Source organism: Miniopterus schreibersii (assembly GCF_964146895.1).
Source record: "Miniopterus schreibersii genome assembly, chromosome: 5".
Classification (NCBI taxonomy): domain Eukaryota; kingdom Metazoa; phylum Chordata; class Mammalia; order Chiroptera; family Miniopteridae; genus Miniopterus; species Miniopterus schreibersii.
Genome location: NC_138106.1, coordinates 67,458,627 through 67,480,552, shown reverse-complemented (window position 1 = coordinate 67,480,552; position 21,926 = coordinate 67,458,627).

Genomic DNA, 21,926 nt, shown 5'->3' with positions numbered 1-21,926 from the left:
ATACATCCAATATATTTGATATTTATGTGTGTGTGTGTGTATATATATACATATATATATATAGTTTCAAATAACTTGACTAGGTACATGTAACTTGTTCTAACAAGTACCCTATTAATAATGCTTAATTAAGTTACTCATAATTGTAGGATTCACTTATTATCATACTAGCATTTCCCAAGATATTGATTCAAAGTTTGCTTTACATTCAGCTACCTCTCTTCTCTTTCTTTCAAATTTTAATTGTTGTTTTTAGAGGGCAAGTAAATTAGCCAATTTGGTTATAAAATCCACTAGAGAGGGCTCTGTTCTTAGCTTCAGTTTTGACAGGTTTATGTGATCAATGACAGTAAAATATCTAGGATCTACATTCCTTTTCAACTGGGGGAAGAAAAAAAACACGTTTATGCTTTGCGTTCATGTGACACTTTGAAAGTACTAGCATATCTTTTGACTTAGTTGAAATCATTGCAGCGGCTTTGATTGTAGTTCCAAACTGAAATGCTGCAGTTTATACCTTGATAAATTATGAAGTCACTCTTTCTCCCATCTTTATTTTTGGTCTCCTTGCTAATCTTTTGTATTTATATTGTCAAATAAATGATTTCTGTTAAATGGATCATGAAAATAAATGTGAATGCATGTGTCCTAAGCCGTGTCTGTGACACACAGGAAAGGAAGGTCATTTCATTACACACCACCTTTTCATTCCCCCTCCTGCTTCACACCAAATGCTAAACAAATGCTGAATAAAGGAATGGATTAATGTTTTTGCTGATTTCCTGATCACTCCATTGAGAAGTGTCTTCTTTGCTTATGAATTCTTAAACTATTTTTAACACTTGCACTATTTTAATGTGTTGCTTGGTACTGATGTTAACTACATATTTTACTGTTGTTATCATTACTTTCATTATTACTATTATTACTGTTATTTTTCCTATTCTACAATGTAAGATCTCCAAGTAATCATCATTCAAAAATCACTTTAAAAATCACAGTTTATGTATTATGATGTGCATATAGAATAATAGAAACTAAGTTTAATAATATGCCATATTTCCTTATAGAATAATAAAGGATGGTATTTCTACTCTACTGGGCTCTTGAATCAACAAGTTTTGTTTAGGGGGAGCTCCCAGGAACAACTGACGGGGAATTGGAAAGTAAATCAGGAAAAAGAAAGAAGCCAAGGAAGGCTATGATATTAATATATTACTACTATGTCCAACTGTAGCTTGACCCTAATGTGGACATTTGTGAGACATGGATGAGATGCTTCAATATTATGCTACCCTGAAAAGGGAGAAAATTGACATATTTGCCCTCCAAATGTGGCATGCACTGGACTAGTAAAGTCCAAAGGGATATGGATTGAGTACCAAGAATACCGGCAATAATATCAAAGATTGGGGAACACCTCTTATTTTTTGAAATCAACAGAAGGTATAATGATTTAAAAAGAAGAGAGAAAAAGAAAAGCTGTGGTTCCAATGAAACGTCAACAAAAAAGATCTTAAAGTCCATAGCAGTAGATCCAACCTGCTTTATTTGCTAGATACATATTCAATTTAAAGAGTTAATGGTGATTAATAGCAGTTTTATTGTAATAACACTCCCATTCTGATCATTTTATATTTGCTTGTTTCTGCCGTTAGACAAATTCTATTAGAAATTTAATTAATTGAATATGAATTATTAAACATTTAATTTTAATATTTAAATTGGTTAATTTATTCTTAAAATTTGCTCCTTGCTGATAATGGATTAAAATAGAGAAAAAAGCTAATCACTTCTTTGAGGTTACATTGATTTTAGTATCTTTAAAATCACAAATTTATGTAATAACAATATTAAAATAGGGTCAATATGTTTCAATTGAATCTTTTATGGCTAATCTTATCATTTAAGTGATTTATTAAAAGTGATTTTTTTCACAAAGTCTAATTTTTATAATGGCTTTTTTGAATTTTTCTGTAAATAATTGTACACATTTTATTCTAAGCTCTCAATGAGTCTTTCATAATTAACAACATATGTATTTGAACAAATAAACAATAAAAAATAGACGAGTGAATGAGCTAGTCATTTTCATGGTCTTATAATTATTTATAAATATGCCTATTATAATCATATAACATATAACATTGTAATAATATTTTTATCTATCATCCACTTTTACTTGTCAGTGAGTCAACATCATTTATTATTATTCTTTGCAACCTCAGCATCAGAATTAGGTATAGGTTCCAAGCAGGTTATGGATAATTGTTGAATGATAGAAGAAATGAATAGGTAACTAAGAGCCAATTTACATCTATTCTTTTGCAAAAGGTACATTTTTCTTCCTTTTTATGGCAGAGTAGTATTCTGTTGTATAAATGTACCACAGCTTTTTTATCCACTCACCTGCTGATGGACAGTTGGGGTTTTAACAAACTTTACCTGTGCTTTTCATGCCACATAAACACAGCCTTATCCACAGCATTTCCTTGCAAATTTCATTTAAAGGTATTTTGCATCATTTATAGAAAGCAATTTCATAAATCAAAATAAAATATATACAGTGCAAAACTAACTGCAACACAGAAAATATTTACCATATACAGCACACTAAGGGATAAAAGCATGAAGGTGAATTTCCTCAATTAAAAAACTTTATCTTTAATAATCAAAGATTCTGAAAAGAGCATTGATACACCCAGAATTGGGTGGAAATACTGCATATCAGTGGTGTTGCTGCCAACCAGGCTGAGTTGGGGGGGTGGATGGATGGTGACTGGAGACCCCTGAGGAGCTCTCCAGCCTCACAGGGACCCGCAGTGCCGTATCTCCATGGGAACCAGTCTAACACTGGGATGGGGCCCTAGGAAGCCTTATGGGATCTCTGAGACATATTTCCCATTAAAAACAACCACAGGTGCCCTCCTCACCCAAAGCTACCACCCAGCTTCTCCTCATTATTAATTTCTTATCCAAATGGTTTAGATATTTTGGTTCTTAACTGGAGTGATTTAGTTAGTTAGTTAGTTAGTTGTTCTATTTTATTTATTTATTTTTATTTATTTTCCCACAGAGGACATTTGACAGGTCTGGAGACTTTTTGATTGTCCCATCTGATAGAGGGGTGCTACTGGTATATAGTAGGTAGAGACCAAGAATGCTCCTAAAAGTTTTACAATGCACAGCACAGTCCCTTTCCTCACCCTAACAAAGAGCTAGTGAGCCCAAAATGCCAATAGTGCCAAGGCTGAGAAGCCATGCTGTAGAGTAAATAATATCAAATTATTTATTACACTTGCCAAGTGTCTTATCCACCATGCAGCACCTTGGGCAAACAAAAGAAAACCAAAAGTCTCTGTTTAAAATAACCATCTATGCAAGAAGAATAAACCAATGCACAGAAAACAGTAATCACGCATTACAAACCAAATCATTATGTCGAATTAGTAAGGTAGACCTAGCCTGCAGTAACAGACACTCGGGCTCTGAGAGCCATAAAACAAATTACGTATTTTTTCTCCCTTAATCAGAAGCCTGAAAGAAGAAACTGCTGGTGGAGTTTCAGCCGCTCCACACTGCCATTTCCCTGTACCTTTGATTCCTGGACTTGAGATCGCTGCTGCTCTTCAGGTGGGAAGAATGATGAAAGAGGGAAAGGAAAAGCAGTTTGCTGGTGGTTGTAACAAAAGTCACCATTCATTTTATCAAGACAAACACTCTTTCCTAGAAACCTCCAGCCTGCTTCTGCTTACGTGTTAGTAGCCAGAGCGTATTGCAAGATAAAGGAGGCTGGGGAAGCAATTGCTCAGATTTTCAACCTCGACGATATAGAGAAAGTGAGGAAAATAGTTGAGACTGTTGAATTGATCACCAACAAGCTTCTGCTACAAATAGATATATTTGTGTCATAGTTTACAGTATAAACTGAGAGTATTGCTCTCAACTAAAAAAAGAAAGTCGATCTGAATTATATTCAGGTGGTTATACAAGATGCATGGTTTAAAGGGTAGAAGCAAGGCATCTTCCCACACAAGCACTGCACACCCACAGCTTTGCAAATTTGTAATCAGAAAACATTGTGGCGAGTCCTTAATCTAAAGCAAAAGGAAAGTGTGGAAATATAATGCATGTTGAAATGCTACATATTTTAAAGTCAGTCTTGTAATTAACTGGACAACCTACCTTTCAAGTAATGCTTGTATTTTTTCCTCATATACCACACAAATATGAATCTTTGAAAATAAAATTTAATTAATTGTAAACCGATCTCAATCTCTTGTCTTGTTGTTTCCTATAATTGGTATTAACTATGTATGCGAATCTATTGTGTAGCATATATTCTTAAAGAAAAAAATCAACACAAAAGTTTCTAGGGCAGCATATAGTCTCATCTAAGGCCCTTTCTTTGCTTATAAAAACCAACAAAATCTTATTCATTTTAATCATCTATTTTCTGTTTTCTGTATCTCAGGGGGAAAAAAATCACCTCTGGCATAGGTTTCTACTGGGTGGAAAAGCAGCTGTAATGACTCCAAAGAAAAATCTAAGAAGATTCAAAGGTCACGGCCACTGTTAGGAGCCTTGCTCTCAGCGTGGATTCTGTATATAAATCAAAGTTCCCTCGGAGGGCTCACACTACCAGGGCCTCCTCTGGTGTTGCTATGGGCTTTGTTGCTAGGGAATGCCCAGAAAAAAAATTTCCTGAAGGAATAGCTTTGGAATTTGTGCTGAATCATGGGCTGAGAGGAATAGTGATATTATTTAATACTTTCCAGGGGCTACCAATCCATGTTGCTTTCTCAGCTCAGTCAGATTTAAACAAAAAGAAAAAAAGAAAGTATTCATTACAAGAGAAGTCAATTTAAGGTGACCTCAGGTAAAAGATTTGTGTTTCATGTTGTTAAAACATTTTATACTTTTAGCACACTCAGTCCTTGGAAATTATATTGGGAAATAATGCTATTTTTAAAGATTGAAATATAATATTATTTCAAGAAGGCAGAAATTTTTTTATCACAACTGTATCCAAAAGATGCTAACATTAAGAAAACAAGTGAACTAATAAAGGAATAGCAGTAATTAGTAATCTTATAAAGAATTTAAGTAAAATTTGATTATAGATCCATCTTAGCTATCTTATAGAACTCTTCCATGTTCACACCATTATGTAAACACTTAGAAAAATAAATCACATTAAAAAAAAATGTGTGTACTCTGAGCCTACAAGTCTTTCAAATGAAACAAGGTTCTATTTCATGGTTTATGTTTCACCATGAAATTGTCCACTGTCTGTTCTTTCCTAGCACAAAAATAATCACAACCATAAGGGATCATCAATAATTGGTCACCTGATAAAAAGATTTCAAAGTAACAAAATATTTGGCAGTACTACAATATATTGTGAGTTGAGTACGACAACTCAGACTTTTTAAAATATAACATAACACTAGTATCTCAACTAATAATTCTTCGAATTTGATTATATTTAACAACATTTTCAATGTCTCATTTGAGTTTGCATAATAGTCACAAAACAACTTCATAGACGAAGATATTCTCATTAAAAAGCAATTCATCAGAGCCTCTGAATTTTATTGTAGTTTTTACAACCAGGAGAGTTTTAATTAACAAAACCATAACTTGAAAAGAGCACTAAAGCTTGCATTGCTGGAGAAATCAGTGGGTCCAATTTCCCCGACACTAGTAGGAGTGGGGTGGCTCTTGCAATATCTTAGAAAAATGAATTTTCTAAAATTCGAACAAGACAGTAAATGGTTGTTTACTGCTGTGGAATTATATTTCTCAGCTTATAAACTTCCATGGCCCTTAAACAGTCCTGGAAAATATGTAGCTGGGGCTTCAGCAGAGCCAAAAGTAGGGACAGTGTCCAGAGTTTTCGTTCCAAGGTGGAGCTGGGTCTGATATAGCATCAGGCTAGATTCAGTCCATCAGTCCATTGTGTGGGTCCCACATGGCTGTGAGCCAAGTGGGCGAATGCAGAGCATGCAAGCCCCACAAGCCAGGGGTCAGGCCAAGCAGCAAGAAGGGGGGCTCCTTTGTTTAGGAGTTTAAATATCAAATCTTCCCATGTTTGCAGTGCCACTTGTATTCTGGACACTGACTTGTTCCCAGGTGTGGCTGAGAGATAAGCATCTCCCCACATCACCCAGACCTTACTGTGCATACACATCTGAACTGCCTTGTGCAGTCCTTTCCCCCAGCAATCTGCAGGGAACAGACTTGAAGAATGTTAACTGCAGCTTCCTGGCAAAGCTGTGTAAATGGCATGCCTGTATTATCTAGTCTGCCCTTTACTCCTTTCCTGTTAATAATAACCAGGTTATTATAATGGCATCACTAGTTTTCCCATTTTCATCTTTACAAAAAAAAAATCAAAATGATATCTGAAAAACATAGCTATTTAGTATATATTTTATTAATATAGTTGAAAAACTAAGTGAAGATCATGGAGAAATCAAATCAGAGTAAATCTCACAACTGCCCAACTTTTAGTTTATGAATATAATTTTAAAATGACAAACATGCTAAGAATTGTAGTAATGTGAGAAATCTATGCTTCAGAACAGATTGAAAATTATTTAATATATGTTTATATATTGTAATATGATTGCCACTGTATTGATAAGTACCGTGTTATCAAGTCACATAATTGTCATTTCTTTCTAGAGGTTGCAATAATTAAGATGTAGTCTCTCAGAAAGTTCAATGATTTTACTCACTATAATGTGCATTAGATTTCTAGGACTTTTTATTAATTGCTGCACATTTGTAACAAACAACTATACTTCTATATTTTGATCTGTGATCTACTTGTAACTGATATTAGTTTATGGTGTGTGATGGTTATTTTTATGTGTGAATTTGAGTGGTCACGGGGAGCCCAGATTAAGCGTTACTGATGAGTGTGCTTGCGAGGGTGTTTCTGGATAAGAAGAGCATTTGAATGGATGGGCTCAGTAGATTGCTCTCCCCTATGTGGGCGAACATCACCCTATCACCCACAGAGGGGGTTCTTGCCCCTCTCAGGGGAGCAGGCAAAACAGATTCACAGAGGAGGTTTATTGGGAGCAAGGGAAAGGCTTAATACATCAAGAGAGCACACACCAGAACAGCGTGGCTCAGAGATCTGCTGCTGGGGTGTTGCTTACACAGAGCTGGGGTTCTTTGTTCTCCTGGTTCCTCTTTTGGATCCTTCTTTTGGTGGGCTTGCTTTGGCTTGTGCAGGCTTGATGGAGCTATATGCTCTAACATGCAATGCGTGTTTTATTAGCATCTTCAGTCTCCACCCAGGGATGTGTTTTTTTACTATTATAATGAGGGTAAGGCCATGCATTGGTCCTTTTGAGCCTCAGCCACCCCTATGTTAGGCTTGTGAGTAACAAGCAGGTCCTGGTGGCAGCTGATGCCCATTCTGTCTGCAGTTGATTGGGTGCAGGGTTTGAGGAGTAACAGAGGAAATTCCAGTCTTATTTAGGAGAGGTTCAGCCTATCTCAACCTTTTCCTTTGAGGGCCTCCATAGAAAAGAAGGCAAATGAATGGACCTGGGACATCTCAGCTCATCTCTTGCCCTCTTTAGGATTTACACAATTAGCCACCTTGGTTTTCAGGCCTTTTGAACTAGAACTGAATTGCACCATTGGCATCCCTTGGTCTCCAGTTATGGATGGCAGATTATGGGACTTTTCAGCTTCCATAATCTGAGTCATTTCCTCATGAAAAAAATCTCCTTTTATATCTAAAAAAAATAACTTGAATTTTATTGTTCTGTTTCTCAAAAGAACCCTAAGACATGGTGTGAGGTAGGAACTTTTCAACCTCTATTTCCCTCCATTGCCTCATGCTGAAAAGGTGGATGATAGTAATAATTATAAGGCTCTTATGAGACACTAATCAATTAATGTATTTAAACCACAATTAGGACTTCCTGTAATAATTGTTAAATGTGTTAGTAAGATTTGTTAAGAACATCATTCTCATCTGTTTTCTCACAATCTTGTCCCCAAGGTCTCGGAGATAGTCCTCAAAAATTTACATTACAAAAGCAGTTAATTATATATTTAATACATGGCATAATGTAGACTCACTTGTGTGTGTGTGTGTGTGTGTGTGTGTGTGTGTGTGTGTGTGTCCTCACCTGAGGACATTTTTTCAACTGATTTTTAGAGAGAGTGGAAGAGAGGGATGGAGGGAGGAGAGAGGGAGAGAAACATTGATGTGAGAGAGACACATCGATTGATTGCCTCTGGCACGGGGCCCCAACTGAGGTGGGGAATGGACCCAAAACCCAGGTACATGCCCTTGACTGGGAATCAAACCTGAGACCCTTAGGTGCTCTACCACTGAGCCACACAGGCCAGGGCTAGGCTCACTTTTAATCTACCCTATAAAATTGCATTTTTTTTTTCTGCCTGGGGAAACTTCAGCTTCCATTAATTAATTAATTTTTTTGATTATAATATCTTTGTATAGACCTAGTATTAATAAGATAATATTAATATTATTGAGGGATGGGTTGGCACATTACTTAAAGCTACCTAAAGGTGGTTTGGTTTTGGGTTGGTTTTTTTTTTCATAATATAGACTTTATTTAACAGTACAATTAATTTTTACTTATTTTCATTTCATGGTAATGAGCAACTAGGGATTGTTTGCAATGTAAATATTCTCTTCCCGTTTGCTGTAAAGAGACAGGGTGCTTACATATATGGATATATATGTGATTTCTGTTTTACTAGATCTCTACCTCCAGAAGCTAAGCTAGGTCCAAGAAACTCCATATAAGAACAGATGTGCTCTTGCTTTATTTTTTTTGCAATAAATGGTTTAGTGTTTCATCTAAGAAATCAACACTCGCCATAATGACTTTTTATCTGAAATAAAACAAAACAAACAAACCAAAAAACATTGTTACCACTAACTCCTCTTTCCATGACTTCTTATTTTAGACTTCTCCTGCATGCTTTCTACACTTTGCTTTATCTTGATATTTTGTTGTAGGAAACTACAACTATTTTGTTGTAGTAAAACTGAGTTTGGTTTTGTTCTTTTTGTGTTTGATTTCTAGGAAGGGAAGAGGAATTTTAACTTTAGGACCCAGTATTCAAACCAGAAATAAAAGAAAAATTATAATTATTAAATTTTGGTGACATGATTACATTTAAAGGTTTATCTTATAATAGGTACATCACTTTCCTATCAAATGCCATAATCTAAATATCAAAATTATTTCTGTATCTGAGTTTGCCATTCTAAAGGAGCCATAAGATATGAGCACACATTGTGTGACACCTGACATCACCTGCATGTTAGGAAGTATGTAGACATTGCATGAATGTAATTTGTTCCCCTTAACTTATATATTTATGAAATCAAGTGGAAGTGCAAAAGTAGCAAATTATACTTTAAAACGTCTGCCTGCTAAATTATGTACAGAGTAAGCACACCATAGATTTTGAGATTAAACTAATCAATTTCTGGAAGAGACCTTGCATAATTTTTATGAATTTCAACATCTTGTCTCACATGTTTATCAAAGGAATTATTCTTGCCTATGATCACCTAAGACTTTCAAAAATCCAGGGGAATTCTACATCTTTCTAAAATGAAAACTTTTCAAATTAATTCTGCTGCTGTCATAACTAGCTCGTTATTAATATTTACTAATAATAGGAAGAAAGCAAAGGGAATGCCAGACATTATAAGCATGGTCATCTGTCTATTCCCTGCAAATCCTTGGGAGAAGGGGTCCAACAAAGGGGAAGATGGGCCCATGTGCAGTGAAGTCAGGGTGACATAGGGAAGGTGCTTGCTTGTCCATCTAACCTGGGAACAAAAATTGTTGGCTAGGAGGGTGAACCCCAATGCAAGCCCATAAAAATTTGGGAATATATAATCCCCAAACAAAGGAATTCACTCTCTCTTGCTGCTTGCGTTACTGTTTCTTGCTTGCTCCATTACCTGCACTCATCGTGTGCCTCTATAGCCATGTGGCCCTAGAAGCCACATGGTCTATGGCCATGCTGTCCCCACACACAGTGGATTACAGCTGGGAACACAAGCTAACCTAGCTAGATGCTGTACTGGACTGGTCAAATACGGAGTAGACACTCTGGTCACTGGCTTTGATTCTAGCTCTGGGGAAGACAAAATTGGACTTTTTCCATGGTTGGATGGAGGGAGATGGGATCTTGGAAACTCAGGGTTTTAATTCCACTGAAATAAAGTTTTCTACAATAGCTCATTCTCCCATGGAGGCCTCTGGAAATTCGTATTCCTGTGGCACCCCAAGAAGCCCACTTCCACCAACACAGAGGATAACCCACTGGTAACAATTCTTCTGGCGATAATGGCATTGTAGTCTGATTTACCCAATTCTCTGAGGTTCCCTGTGTTGTAAATTTGTAATGCACTAGGTCTACACACAGTGTAAAAGTAGCTGGACCCCAAGTTTGACTATGATCTCTGTACCAAACAGTCTAGAGATCTTCAAATTTGGAAAGAGTGAAAAGGCAAACTAAAAAAAATATGTCCTATATCTCATAAGTACAAGTAAATTAAATGATGCTTAAGGCTGTTTAAACTGTGTAATATAATAATTGTTTAGCCATATCCTGAATTGGAATTGCTTTCTGAGAGTCTGAACATACCATTTTTCTGGATAAATGAGAGCCCTTTGGGATACATACTTGCCAACTGGGAGAAATTTGACCCTGAGTCCCTCAAGAAAAATTTGCCTAATCTTCTTTTGCAATATGGCTCTGCCCCAATATAAAGTGGGCAATGGAGAAGTTCAGTCAGCTAATGGCACCATTAATTTCAATACTATCCTGCAGTTAGTATTGACGGTCCCAGGGAAATAGATCGTGGTTGCATATATCCAAGCCTTCATAGCCCTCAAAGGCCACCCTAAGAGAAAGGAACTGTATTAGTAATAGAAGGTATAACGTATGGAGATACATTTTTGGAAGAAATAGGAAGCAAGTGCCTTGTTCTAAGGGTGGTTATTTCTGAATGGGTTAAAAAGAGGCAAACAAAGAGGGGCTAGGAAAGCTGTGGAAGGTTTGTGAAGAGAAACTGAGAGGAAAGTATATAGTTAAGCTGGATAATGAATTTAATTAAGTAAATGAATTTAAATGTCAAATGTAAGTTAATACAGAGTTTAAAACATTTTGGTAAATTATATATTTGTCTTTCTACCTGATTCTGCCAGAATTTGGAAACTCTTAATGGGTGAGTATTGTTGTTTTCATGGCAATATGTTTGTTTGCATGAATCCAATCGGAATCTGTTCTTATAATCAGATGTAATTAGAAACTGGGTTTATTAACCAATTCTTTGACTGGAATATCACATTTGAGAGAAACATACCTATACTTTGGGTGTCACCAGAAAGTTTTAAGGAATTAAGATTGACTTTGGAAGCCAGTCAAAGGCCCTTAGAGAAACAGTCTGGTACCTTGCTTGTTTACATGGCTCATGGCAGTCTTTCCAGGTAAGGAATGAAGGTTTCTTTCCTGGGAGATGGCAAATAAAGAACCACAAGACATTTTTGGGAACCTCAAGAACCACATAGAGCAACACCATGAATGACAGTATCGACTAATGACCTCGTGCCCTGGTACCAATCGATCAGTGGAGATCATGACGCTGAGGACACACCTGGAGAGCTGATAAATATTCTGTTGAGATTCTACTCTGAGGCCTCCAGAGAGAAGCCCTCAGGACAGAGGACCCAATGTGTTTCTCTCTATGGAGCACACCGCTCCTTTCCCCATCCCCTTCTCCCAGGCATATTTTCCTTGCCTATCTCTTTTTCCCAAGCTCTAAGGGCCCCTCTTTGCCTCTGTAACTTATTTCCTGAGCCCATTTCTTCTACGGCTCACTTCTTCTACCTCTGTGACTTTCTAAATAAATTTTCTCTTGTAGTTTAACTCTGAATTATTTCTTAGCCAGAACTCAAGTACTGAGGTTGCTGAACCAAGGTCTGCTCTTACGCCACCAGTATAACACCTGGTGATATTTTGACGCCAACAGTAACCATTGTAAAATACACATTGAATATCTCTATACAGAAAGCCTACACTCCAGGTAAAAGGACTTTGCCAGAGCATAACTGTAAAACTTATGGGTAGCTGGGGAAGGAAATTCCTCTCTTTTCTAGCTACCTCCAACTTTCTATGTCACCTAAAATAAGGAGGAAAAACAACAACAATAGTCAACAGAGATAAAAACTGCAAGGATTGGGATTGCTTCAGCCAGAGAAGGAAGCAGGGAATAGGAGGAAACACCAACTACACCAATAGAGGTGCACTGTGAATATCACAGCCTGGGGACATATACCCACTAGTAGTCTGAGGTTTAACCCGAAGATGTGAAATGCTCCTACTCTCCTACAACTTGTAGCCACGCCAATAGGATTACTGTGCAATAATCATGGATTGCAACTGAAGCACTGCAAGACACAAATTCTGAGTTTAATGTATCTTATTTATATCTTTTATATATTTTTCAGATACTTATCCCTGGTTTTCCATTCAAATCTTAGGATATGGTATAATACAAGTAGTTACTAAAGCAAGATTAAGAAGATGATTAGTGTAGGTGGTGAAGGCAGGTACAGTCTAATGTCAGGGTTAAATACGTTCAAAGTTTATAGTAATCTCCAGGCAGAGTAAAGATGTGTAGTTTATGAACATAATCATCATCACCATCATTATTAGTAGTTAACATATTGTCTGTCTGTCATCATATATTGTATATTGTATATTATATATCATATACATATACCATATGTCATATATCATATCATATATCATATATGATTATATATTGTGACAGCGTTTTAGTTACTAATCTTTCAACTTCAAATCCCCACTCTTCTGTACTCTTCTTTGTCAAGCTGCCACTGCATTTTTGCTTTGCCAGATGGCTCCCTGCTAGTCTCCTAAAGTAGGGCATTCTTAAAGGAGATGGCAGTTAGAGAAGGAAAGGGTTTTATCTCTTCTTTTTCTTGCTCTTTATGGGTTTACTGTGGGCTTCCTGACTCCTCGTGGTTCTTTCGAAGGTCACTCTAGCAGTGTTTTCTTAACATTCTTCATAGCAACTCCTTTTTGTGGCAGGAGGTGAATCCAATTTGCAGGTTTCCCAGCACCTACAGACACCTACATTGGACATCAGGGCAGATCAGCTGATGTTACCTCTTTTAAGGTCTATGCCCCAAACCAATGGGTCACCTCTCTGAGTTTAGAGACACCTCATCAAAGAAACAAAAAGAACTCTGTGGGGCCCCTCTGTAACTCCCTAAGTTTAATATGTCCCTCCATTTTCTATTTTTCTTTAGATCTAAGAGGGTACCTAATCCCTGCAATTGCCACCTCTACGATACCTTAATGTTCTCTTATTACCCTTGAAGTTACCTAGTTAACAAAATTATATCTAATAAACACTTTTTAAAAATATTAATTTCTCTCTGTTAGCATAACTGGTGTGCTTTTTCCCCACATAACTATTGTCACAGAGCACGTCTCAAGCTAGAGACTATAGAACTGAGAATTAAAGTTAGATTTAACTCACTCTCAAATTGAGTTCTCTCAACCATACACTACTGTTGCAAAATCGGGGAACCTAGACTGATGATATTTGGAAAGAAAGGCAACAAGCCATTTGACATTGTAAAAGTTTCTCTGTAGATGCCTGGATCTTAGCTACCAAACTGTGCTTCACTGGAGAGCAAAACAAGTTAAGAAAAAGACACTGAGAAACAGGTTCACAAAATGAACTAGTTAGAATCTCAACTGTAAGAATATGGTACTCAGGAATGATCATTAACATCTAATGATCATTTTTGTGGGTTTTGTATACGTCTGAAAATAGGGAGTTTTTTAGGCATATGCAAATGAAAATGAAGGAATGTGCCCTAAAATGCAGGGTTGGAGTAGATTAAATACCTGCAATTTAAGTTGGTATCACTGGGAAAGTCTAGAAGTGACACTGTGAATGCAAATTGAAGAGGGTGAAGAATCTCAAAATCAAAGAGGTTTTGAGAAGCGTTTTTCATGATGATAGTAACCCTATTGTAAAGCTGAAAGGTTACTTAAAAGTAGCTCATATAAACCAAATCTGTTTTATCCTTAATTTTATCTTTGGGTCACTTCTCATCTACAGAAAAGATAGCACTGCCATGAAAAAAATAAGTTAAATAAACACCATTCTTTCAGTGCACACAGACAGTATGTCTATTTCTAATAACTTAGTTTAATCAATAGTTTGTTAGTATCATTCTACATATAAGCCAGAGAATAGTCAAGAAGCCAATAGGAGACACTCAGTTCTTTCACACTGAGTGTCTGACAGCTAAATTAAAGAGATCTGGCCTGGCTGGTGTGGCTCAGCGGTTGAGCATTGACTATGATCCAGGAGATGAGGTTTGATTCCTGGTCAGGACATATGCACAGGTTGTGGGATCAATCCCCAGTAGGGGGCGTGCAGGAGGCAGCTGATCAATGATTCTTTCATCACTGAGAGAGTTTCTATCTCTCTCTCCCTCTCCTGTCCTCTCTCTGAAATCAATAAAGGTATATTTTTCAAAATAATTAATTAATTAATTAAAGAGATCTGAGGTCTTTTGAGGGTCTGTGACCAGCCACAGCTTTGGTGCTTTATCAGTACTTGCTGAATAAAATTAATTTTTCTCATTTATTTTCAGGCTTTGCTTTGCTGATGGCAAATGTAGTCATGACTACATTGGAAGATATGTATTGTACTCCACTTAGTGATCTAGTAATTTTTCAATGTTGGAGGCCATGTCTTTCTGATTTCAGAATCAACCACTGCTTAGCACAGAACTTTGCATATAGTCAGAATCAATGTATATTAGTTGAAATTGTTTTGTTTGTTTGTTTGTTTTGGCCCTGTAATTGAGCTTGAAGGAATTAGTAAAATAATATGATTTACTAAAGTATATAATCTTGTGGAACAAAAGCATATTTTTAAAAAAAGTTGTGCTATACATTATGTGACCTATAATCCATTCATAGCAAATATTGACTAACAATACATTCTTAATCCTAGTCCTTGGGCACATACATTTAGCCTGTTATCATTAATGTATATACCACATTAAACTTAATACATGGACATATCTTTCCATATGTGACTCTTTACAAGTACATTTCAGTGTATCCTTGTACCTCAACTTAATTATGTACCTTGAGTTATAATTTGTAAATTAAAATCTCAGATTATATTTTGTAATATTTTCTATTTTAAAATGACCTTCCAATATTCATACATCATTGAAACATTGGAAACAATTTTAAAATTATAAATCTTATCACTTGAACTCTGTCAAAATTAGGAATGTTTTAGGCAGCAGAAGGATCACTTAAAGGGTTTAAAACACATTTGCTGCATGTGTTTTTTTAGTAATCTATTTGTATTTTTATCTTCTCAAAACATGATTATGCCTAATAAAAATAATGTATGCCTATTTATTTAACAGCACTAAGACTTCACCAGGATAAATGTTAATAATTGATGTGTTCCTTTCATACTTTTTCACACTGTACTTACTTCCATAAAAATGAAATCAGCTATACATCTTACTTTACAATTTTATTCTTTAAACTAAAATATAACTATTTTCCAGATCAATAGCTAGGGAACTAAGTCATCTGATTTTATTTTTCTTACTGATATGAAATTCTGTTTAGTAAATACCTTTAAAACTTCAACCTTATTACTTATGCTTTATATCTTTATGATAAATTCCTAGAAGGAAAATTTCTTAGTCAAAGTGTTTTAAAATGTAAAAGATACCACCAGGCTTCATTTCATAAAGACATCAATTCACATTCTACCAGAATTTCTGAGATATACTTATTAAAGTTATATTAATCTTAGCAACTTTATAAGATATTTATATTTTTAAGTCTTTTTACCATATTTGTACATCTTTTCCCATATTTTTTGCATTTTCTATTTCTTATGCTATGAATATTGTGAATATTCTGTTTATAATTTCCCCAATCTCGACTGGTTTTGTTATAATGGTTTTAACAACTTTCAGTATAAATTTAGATACAGACTACTCATGCAGTCATTCACGAACTCTATTTTATAAATCATCTTTGGGGATTAAAACAAAAATAATAACAGCCAACAGATAGTCAAAAAAGCCATAGACATTTGTTATTTGACTCGAACAATGTGTAAAACATTTATGAAGGCTTTTTTTCTTAATATGTCTTTATTGATTTTAGAGAGAGACAAAGGGAGAGGGTGAAAGAGATAGAAACATGGATGAGAGAAAAACATCAATCACCTGTCACTTCCCTTATTGGGGACTGAACTGGCAACCTGGGCATGTGCCCTGCCCAGCTACCTCTTGGTGCTTGAGACAATGCTCAACCAGCTGAGCCACACTGGCCAGGCACTCTGAAGGCTTTTAGATAAAGCATGCATTCATCAATTTGGCCAAGATGTGACATCCCAACCCCTCATGTTTTACACCTAGCCTAATTCACCCAATCCCAGGATCAACTCTTATATAAAAGTAAGGCTGAAAAGAATGGTAGAACTTGCACAAGTGGTTCAGAAAAGAGTGTGATTCCAAAGGAACCAATTTAGGAGTAGATGTAGCTTTTCAGAGTGATAATTTATTTATTGTCCCATCTATGAGTTATCAAAATATCTGTAACGTTTTCTTTGTGCTTTGAGAACTGGAATGTTTTAGGAAACATAAAAATGTACTTCATCATATGCAAAATATGCTAATAAAAATAGTGCTTTGTTTAATACCAAGTTAAAGGGAAAACACTTATGGGAAATTGAATATTTTACTTTATTCTTCTCCTGAATGTAACAAAAATTATATCATTGCATTTTTACAAATATAGAACTGCAGACATAAATATTTTTGTAAAGGACTACGGACTATGAACTTTCATTTTCTCTTGCTCTTATAAATAGCTACAAAACAGAAGGAAATAAATTGTTCCTTTCTTAATAGAGCCTCTTGCCTGTTCACAACAGATGTTTTTTTCTACAAATTAGTTTATAATTTCTTTCATAACTCAGACAGAATGGCCCTTCAATTTATATTCAGGAAATAGACATAATGCTGCATATAATTCTGGTAATTATATATCAAAACTGCACTTTGCTATAGGGAAACCTTGGCCATTCATCATTCAGTTTAGTGTTGGGGCAACTTGGTCTTCTGTTGCACCAGATGTGCAAAGCTCAGTCACAAACACAACAGAGTTGCCAAACTTCCACTGAGTGAGATGTAAATGAACAGTGTAAAAGATAATAACCAGACACCTAGCCAGCTAATTAAATAGAACTCATTTGGACTGCACACAATGACTGCAAAGATTCTGGGGGGCTGAGTTCGGGGCGGGGGGGGGTCAAAACAAATTTTTATACTACATAGCACTCCAATATACTTGTCCCTTAGTTTATAAAAAACAAATATGGTTAAAGTAAAGTATTCTTCTTTTCTAAAAATGGCTCATAATATTTGAATTTCATGGTACATCTTAGAGTTTGATCTTTGTGAGGCTACTAGTTTGTAATGAAAAAGAGATATGAAGATGAGGTAATATATTCTGTCCTGATAAATGTATACACCTATATGCCTCTTCCTGTATTTTTACGTGATTTTTTTCCCATATGAGTCAATGATATTTGTATGGAAGTAGCTCGTCAAGCAAGGCTGGAACTTTGTTGCATCAGATATTGTTGCAGAAGTAAGGAGGAAGTAAGCACAGACCCAGGTAGCTAAGACCTGGCTTGTAAACTTGAGGAGGTAAGAATCTAGGGCAGGTAACTGGCATGGCCAAACCAAAAACATTGTAAGGCCCTGGAGAATGGGTCTCATGTACAACAGGTAGGGAAGCCCCTTCAGGTTTTGACAAGTTGACAGATGCCTCATCTCACATGGTATCTGCAGAGTGAACCTACCATGTTAGTGCAGGATTGGGTTTTTAATTTTGAATCTAAATTCTAAAGGCTTAAGAAATACATGACACACATTTATTTGAAATTTGACATTTGGTCAATTGTTTACGCACACAAAGTGAAAAATAAAAACTGATGAAATTATCTTTGCAATAGATTTCCCTGAAAATGATGTACTGAAAAGTTACATAAAATCTTAAGCATTTTTAACAATTTTTTTGTAATACAAAAGCAAGATTTTTATATTCTCTCTATATAAATGTGTTTTATCTGATAAGGATCTTCCCCTGGTTTACAACATAGTGTTTGGGAAGCTTTTCAACACAAAATTCAAGGAAATATATAAAATTTTATTTAAATAGAGCTAGGCATTTTTTTTGAATCATTGTAAAAGGAAAAAATTAAACACTTTGATTTCCCACTTGTTACTTTTTGCTTTAGTTGCCTTTTTTTTTTTTTTTTTTTTTTTTCTTTTTTCTTTTTAACTTTGGTGTCATACCAAGAATTATTGCCAAGGCCATTGAATAGGAACTTTTCCTCTATGTTTTGTACTAAAAGTTTAAGGTTTCAAATCTTAAGTTTAATTCTTCAGTTCTTTTTGAGTCGATTTTTGTGTACGATGTAAGTTAAGGGTCCATATTCATTCTTTTGTATGTGGATATCCAGTTTTTCCAACACCGTTTATTGATGACACTATCCACTTTATGCTAGTAACTAGAGCTTCCATGACGTATTAAAGAGAATGGAGAATTAATTATTTAAGACTGTCACTTTTCTTTAAATAAATACAATTATGTGGATTAGGATTAATGGAAATAGTTGGAAATGATAATCAAATAATAGAAGAAAAATAAATACCAGAGCTTTGGAAAATATGAAACAATGTATATACGTTCAGAAGCTCCCACGACTGAGAAATAGTTGGCTTCACTCTGCCTCTTTCATCCTACCAGAGTTTTGCACATGTTGAAGACAGAAAAATATATGTAAAGAGAGTTTATCTTACAAACTAAAACTGAGATCTTTGCATTTCTGAAATAATGGACAACAGTTTCATGGGCTCTTCTAGGTATTTGATAAAAATCAGACCAGTTAAATCACAGTTTGAGAATTGAAAGATTATATAATTTATGTATAATCAATATCTGCCTCACAGAATGAAACATAATGAGAGAAATGCTTAACTTGGCAATTTAATTTCACATTAATTAAAATAAAAAGGTATTATAATGTGTTATTTTCTGATTTAAAATTTTATAACTATCACTAGATTTTTAAAACTTAAATTTTGGAGAATAATAGAAATGACTTCAGATCAAAGTGTTGTCTTTCTTCTTAAACTGCTCTCTATTAATCTGACCATGTAAGAAGCATGTCTACCTTTAAATGTCTCTGTAGTGATATTGTCTTGTTATAACCAGCTTTGTATTTATTTTACAGTAATTATACAAAAAATTTTCAAAATACACATTTTCCTTCAGGGACTATGGTTGTGGCAAACAATATTTGTATTTCTGTACTTCTAGTGAAATTAATCAAGATTCTGATATTGTAAGAAAAGCATGAGCAATGCAGGCGGCATATATAAAAATAAAACATACACATTCAACACTTTTTAAGATTTATATGCATTAATATAGATACTAGTAAATTTCCTCTTTTATCCTTTACATCACTGGCATTAATAGTTACATGTGCCTCTGTAGTTAATCAGAACTTAGTTTGAAATTTTGTGCTTCAGCAAGTTATTTAAACCCTATGAGCAACAATTTCCTCATCAAATGTAGACAAATACTACTTCCCATCACTTTAGGATTAAGTGTATGTACACACCAATATATACACATACATATAAGTATACAGTATATATATGTGTATATGTACATGTATACAGATGTATATATTGGTGTATTATATAACAGTATATATTCTGTAATAAATAGTGTATATAAGCACCAATACACAAGCACCACTATAGCTAGGTGCATGTATACATACATATGTTTATATGTACATGCATGTATTGGTGTATATTTACATTTAAAATATAGTAGTCTACTGTACATATAAAGTATAAATGCATAGCATGGGCAAAAGTAGGTTTACAGTTGTTCATATGAAAAATAATACAATAATAATACAAGAGTAAACTCTTTGGCTGGCAAGTCTCAGTGACAGTCACAGTTCAATTCCTGGTCAGGGCGCATGCCCAGGTTGCTGCCCTAGCCCCAGTCGGGGGTGTTCAGGAGGCAGCCCATCAATGATTCTCTTCCATCATTGATGTTTCTCTCTCTCTCTCTCCCTTCCTCTCTCTGAAGTCAATAAAAACATATTTTAAAAAAAGAAAAAAAAGAATAAACTTTGTGTTTTGTCTACTCACAACTGTAAACCTACTTTTGCCCCACCCTATATTCAGTATTGTATGTTTATATACGTATGTGTGCACATGTATATGGGTCAGTACTGTTATGTATACATCTATATAATATTGTTATTAACTCATAGCCATTTCTCAGGACTAGTGCCATTGTCGTTATCATCCTCAATCTCATTTGATTATTAGTAGACTTAATTTTATTTTAAATATACATATTTTAAATTGATTTCAGAGCGAGGAAGGGAGAGGGAGAGAGAAAGAAACATCTATGAAAGAGAAAATTATCAGTTGGCTGCCTCCTGCACACCCCCTTCTGGGGATCAAGCCTAAAACCTCAGCATGTGAATGGTGATCTGGTTCATGGGTTGACACTCAACCAGTAAGCTACACCAGTCAGACTAAACTTAATTTTAATTTCACCAAATTTAATTTCAAATTAAAATCAAGACCCATATTTACAACTTGTTCATTATATGACTTTATTTCCTGGTTTATCTGGGGTTTAGATTCTTTATCTACTCAACCATAATAATAAGCCCTAACAAACCCGTTATACGGTGGTGCTATGTGAACAATCGAAAGGGGGCAGACAAAATGATTTCTAAATACTGTATAAATATCTAAAATATGCTAAAATTACAATTTTACTGTAATTACAGAAATTCAAATTTAGAAGATATAAAAAATCTATTAGTCTATCCTAAAGCATTCCATAGTCTCATTTTTATTTATATTTATTGGAATATTAAGCAGTGACTATTTTAAAGCTACATAACCTAGAGATAATGTTCACTATATTCAATAATATCTTGTAATACTCAGAATTGTATATTACTTTGTTAAATAGCAGTTCATGGAACTTGACCTGATGATAGAACAATTATTTCTCTAACATACTCCTAGCTTGAGAAATAATATTTAAGTCACAAACATAATAAGAAATATACTATTTTCTATTATTCACTGAAAAAATCATGCATAATGGAACACCCCTTGGATGTGAAATTCTATTTATCAGTGTGCTTCAGTAAGACAGATTGCCTTTTTTAATCTCTTGCTTTTCAAAGAGCAGGTTAGAAAACTTTGTGTTAGCTTAAAAAAAAACCAGGAAATCATAAGGCAGCCTCTTTCTTAAGATATTAAGGACAGATATTTTACAGAAAGGGCTGAGGGAAAATATAAGTCATGCTTAAATATAAAAATAAAAAAGTATAAATAAAATATAAATAAAAGTATAATTTAGTGATATACTTTTATTTTCAAAATGTATCCCTTATAAATATTTCAACTTCACAGAAGCAGGTATCATGCCCATTCTCCAGTTAAGAAAACTGACATAAAGAAGGTCACATCAGTAAGCTGATGCTAAAATTTCGGACTCATAACGTCGAGCTCTGTTTCATCACAATCACTGTCAACAACATTCACAGAAGCTGTTGGTCATACTAAGAATAGTAGCAGGAGCACAGCAGTACTGCAATGCAATTCTAATTTAAATGCAGTGCACCAATTTAAAACCCTACATAGTTATATAACTCTGTCAAAAATTCAGAAACAGTAAAA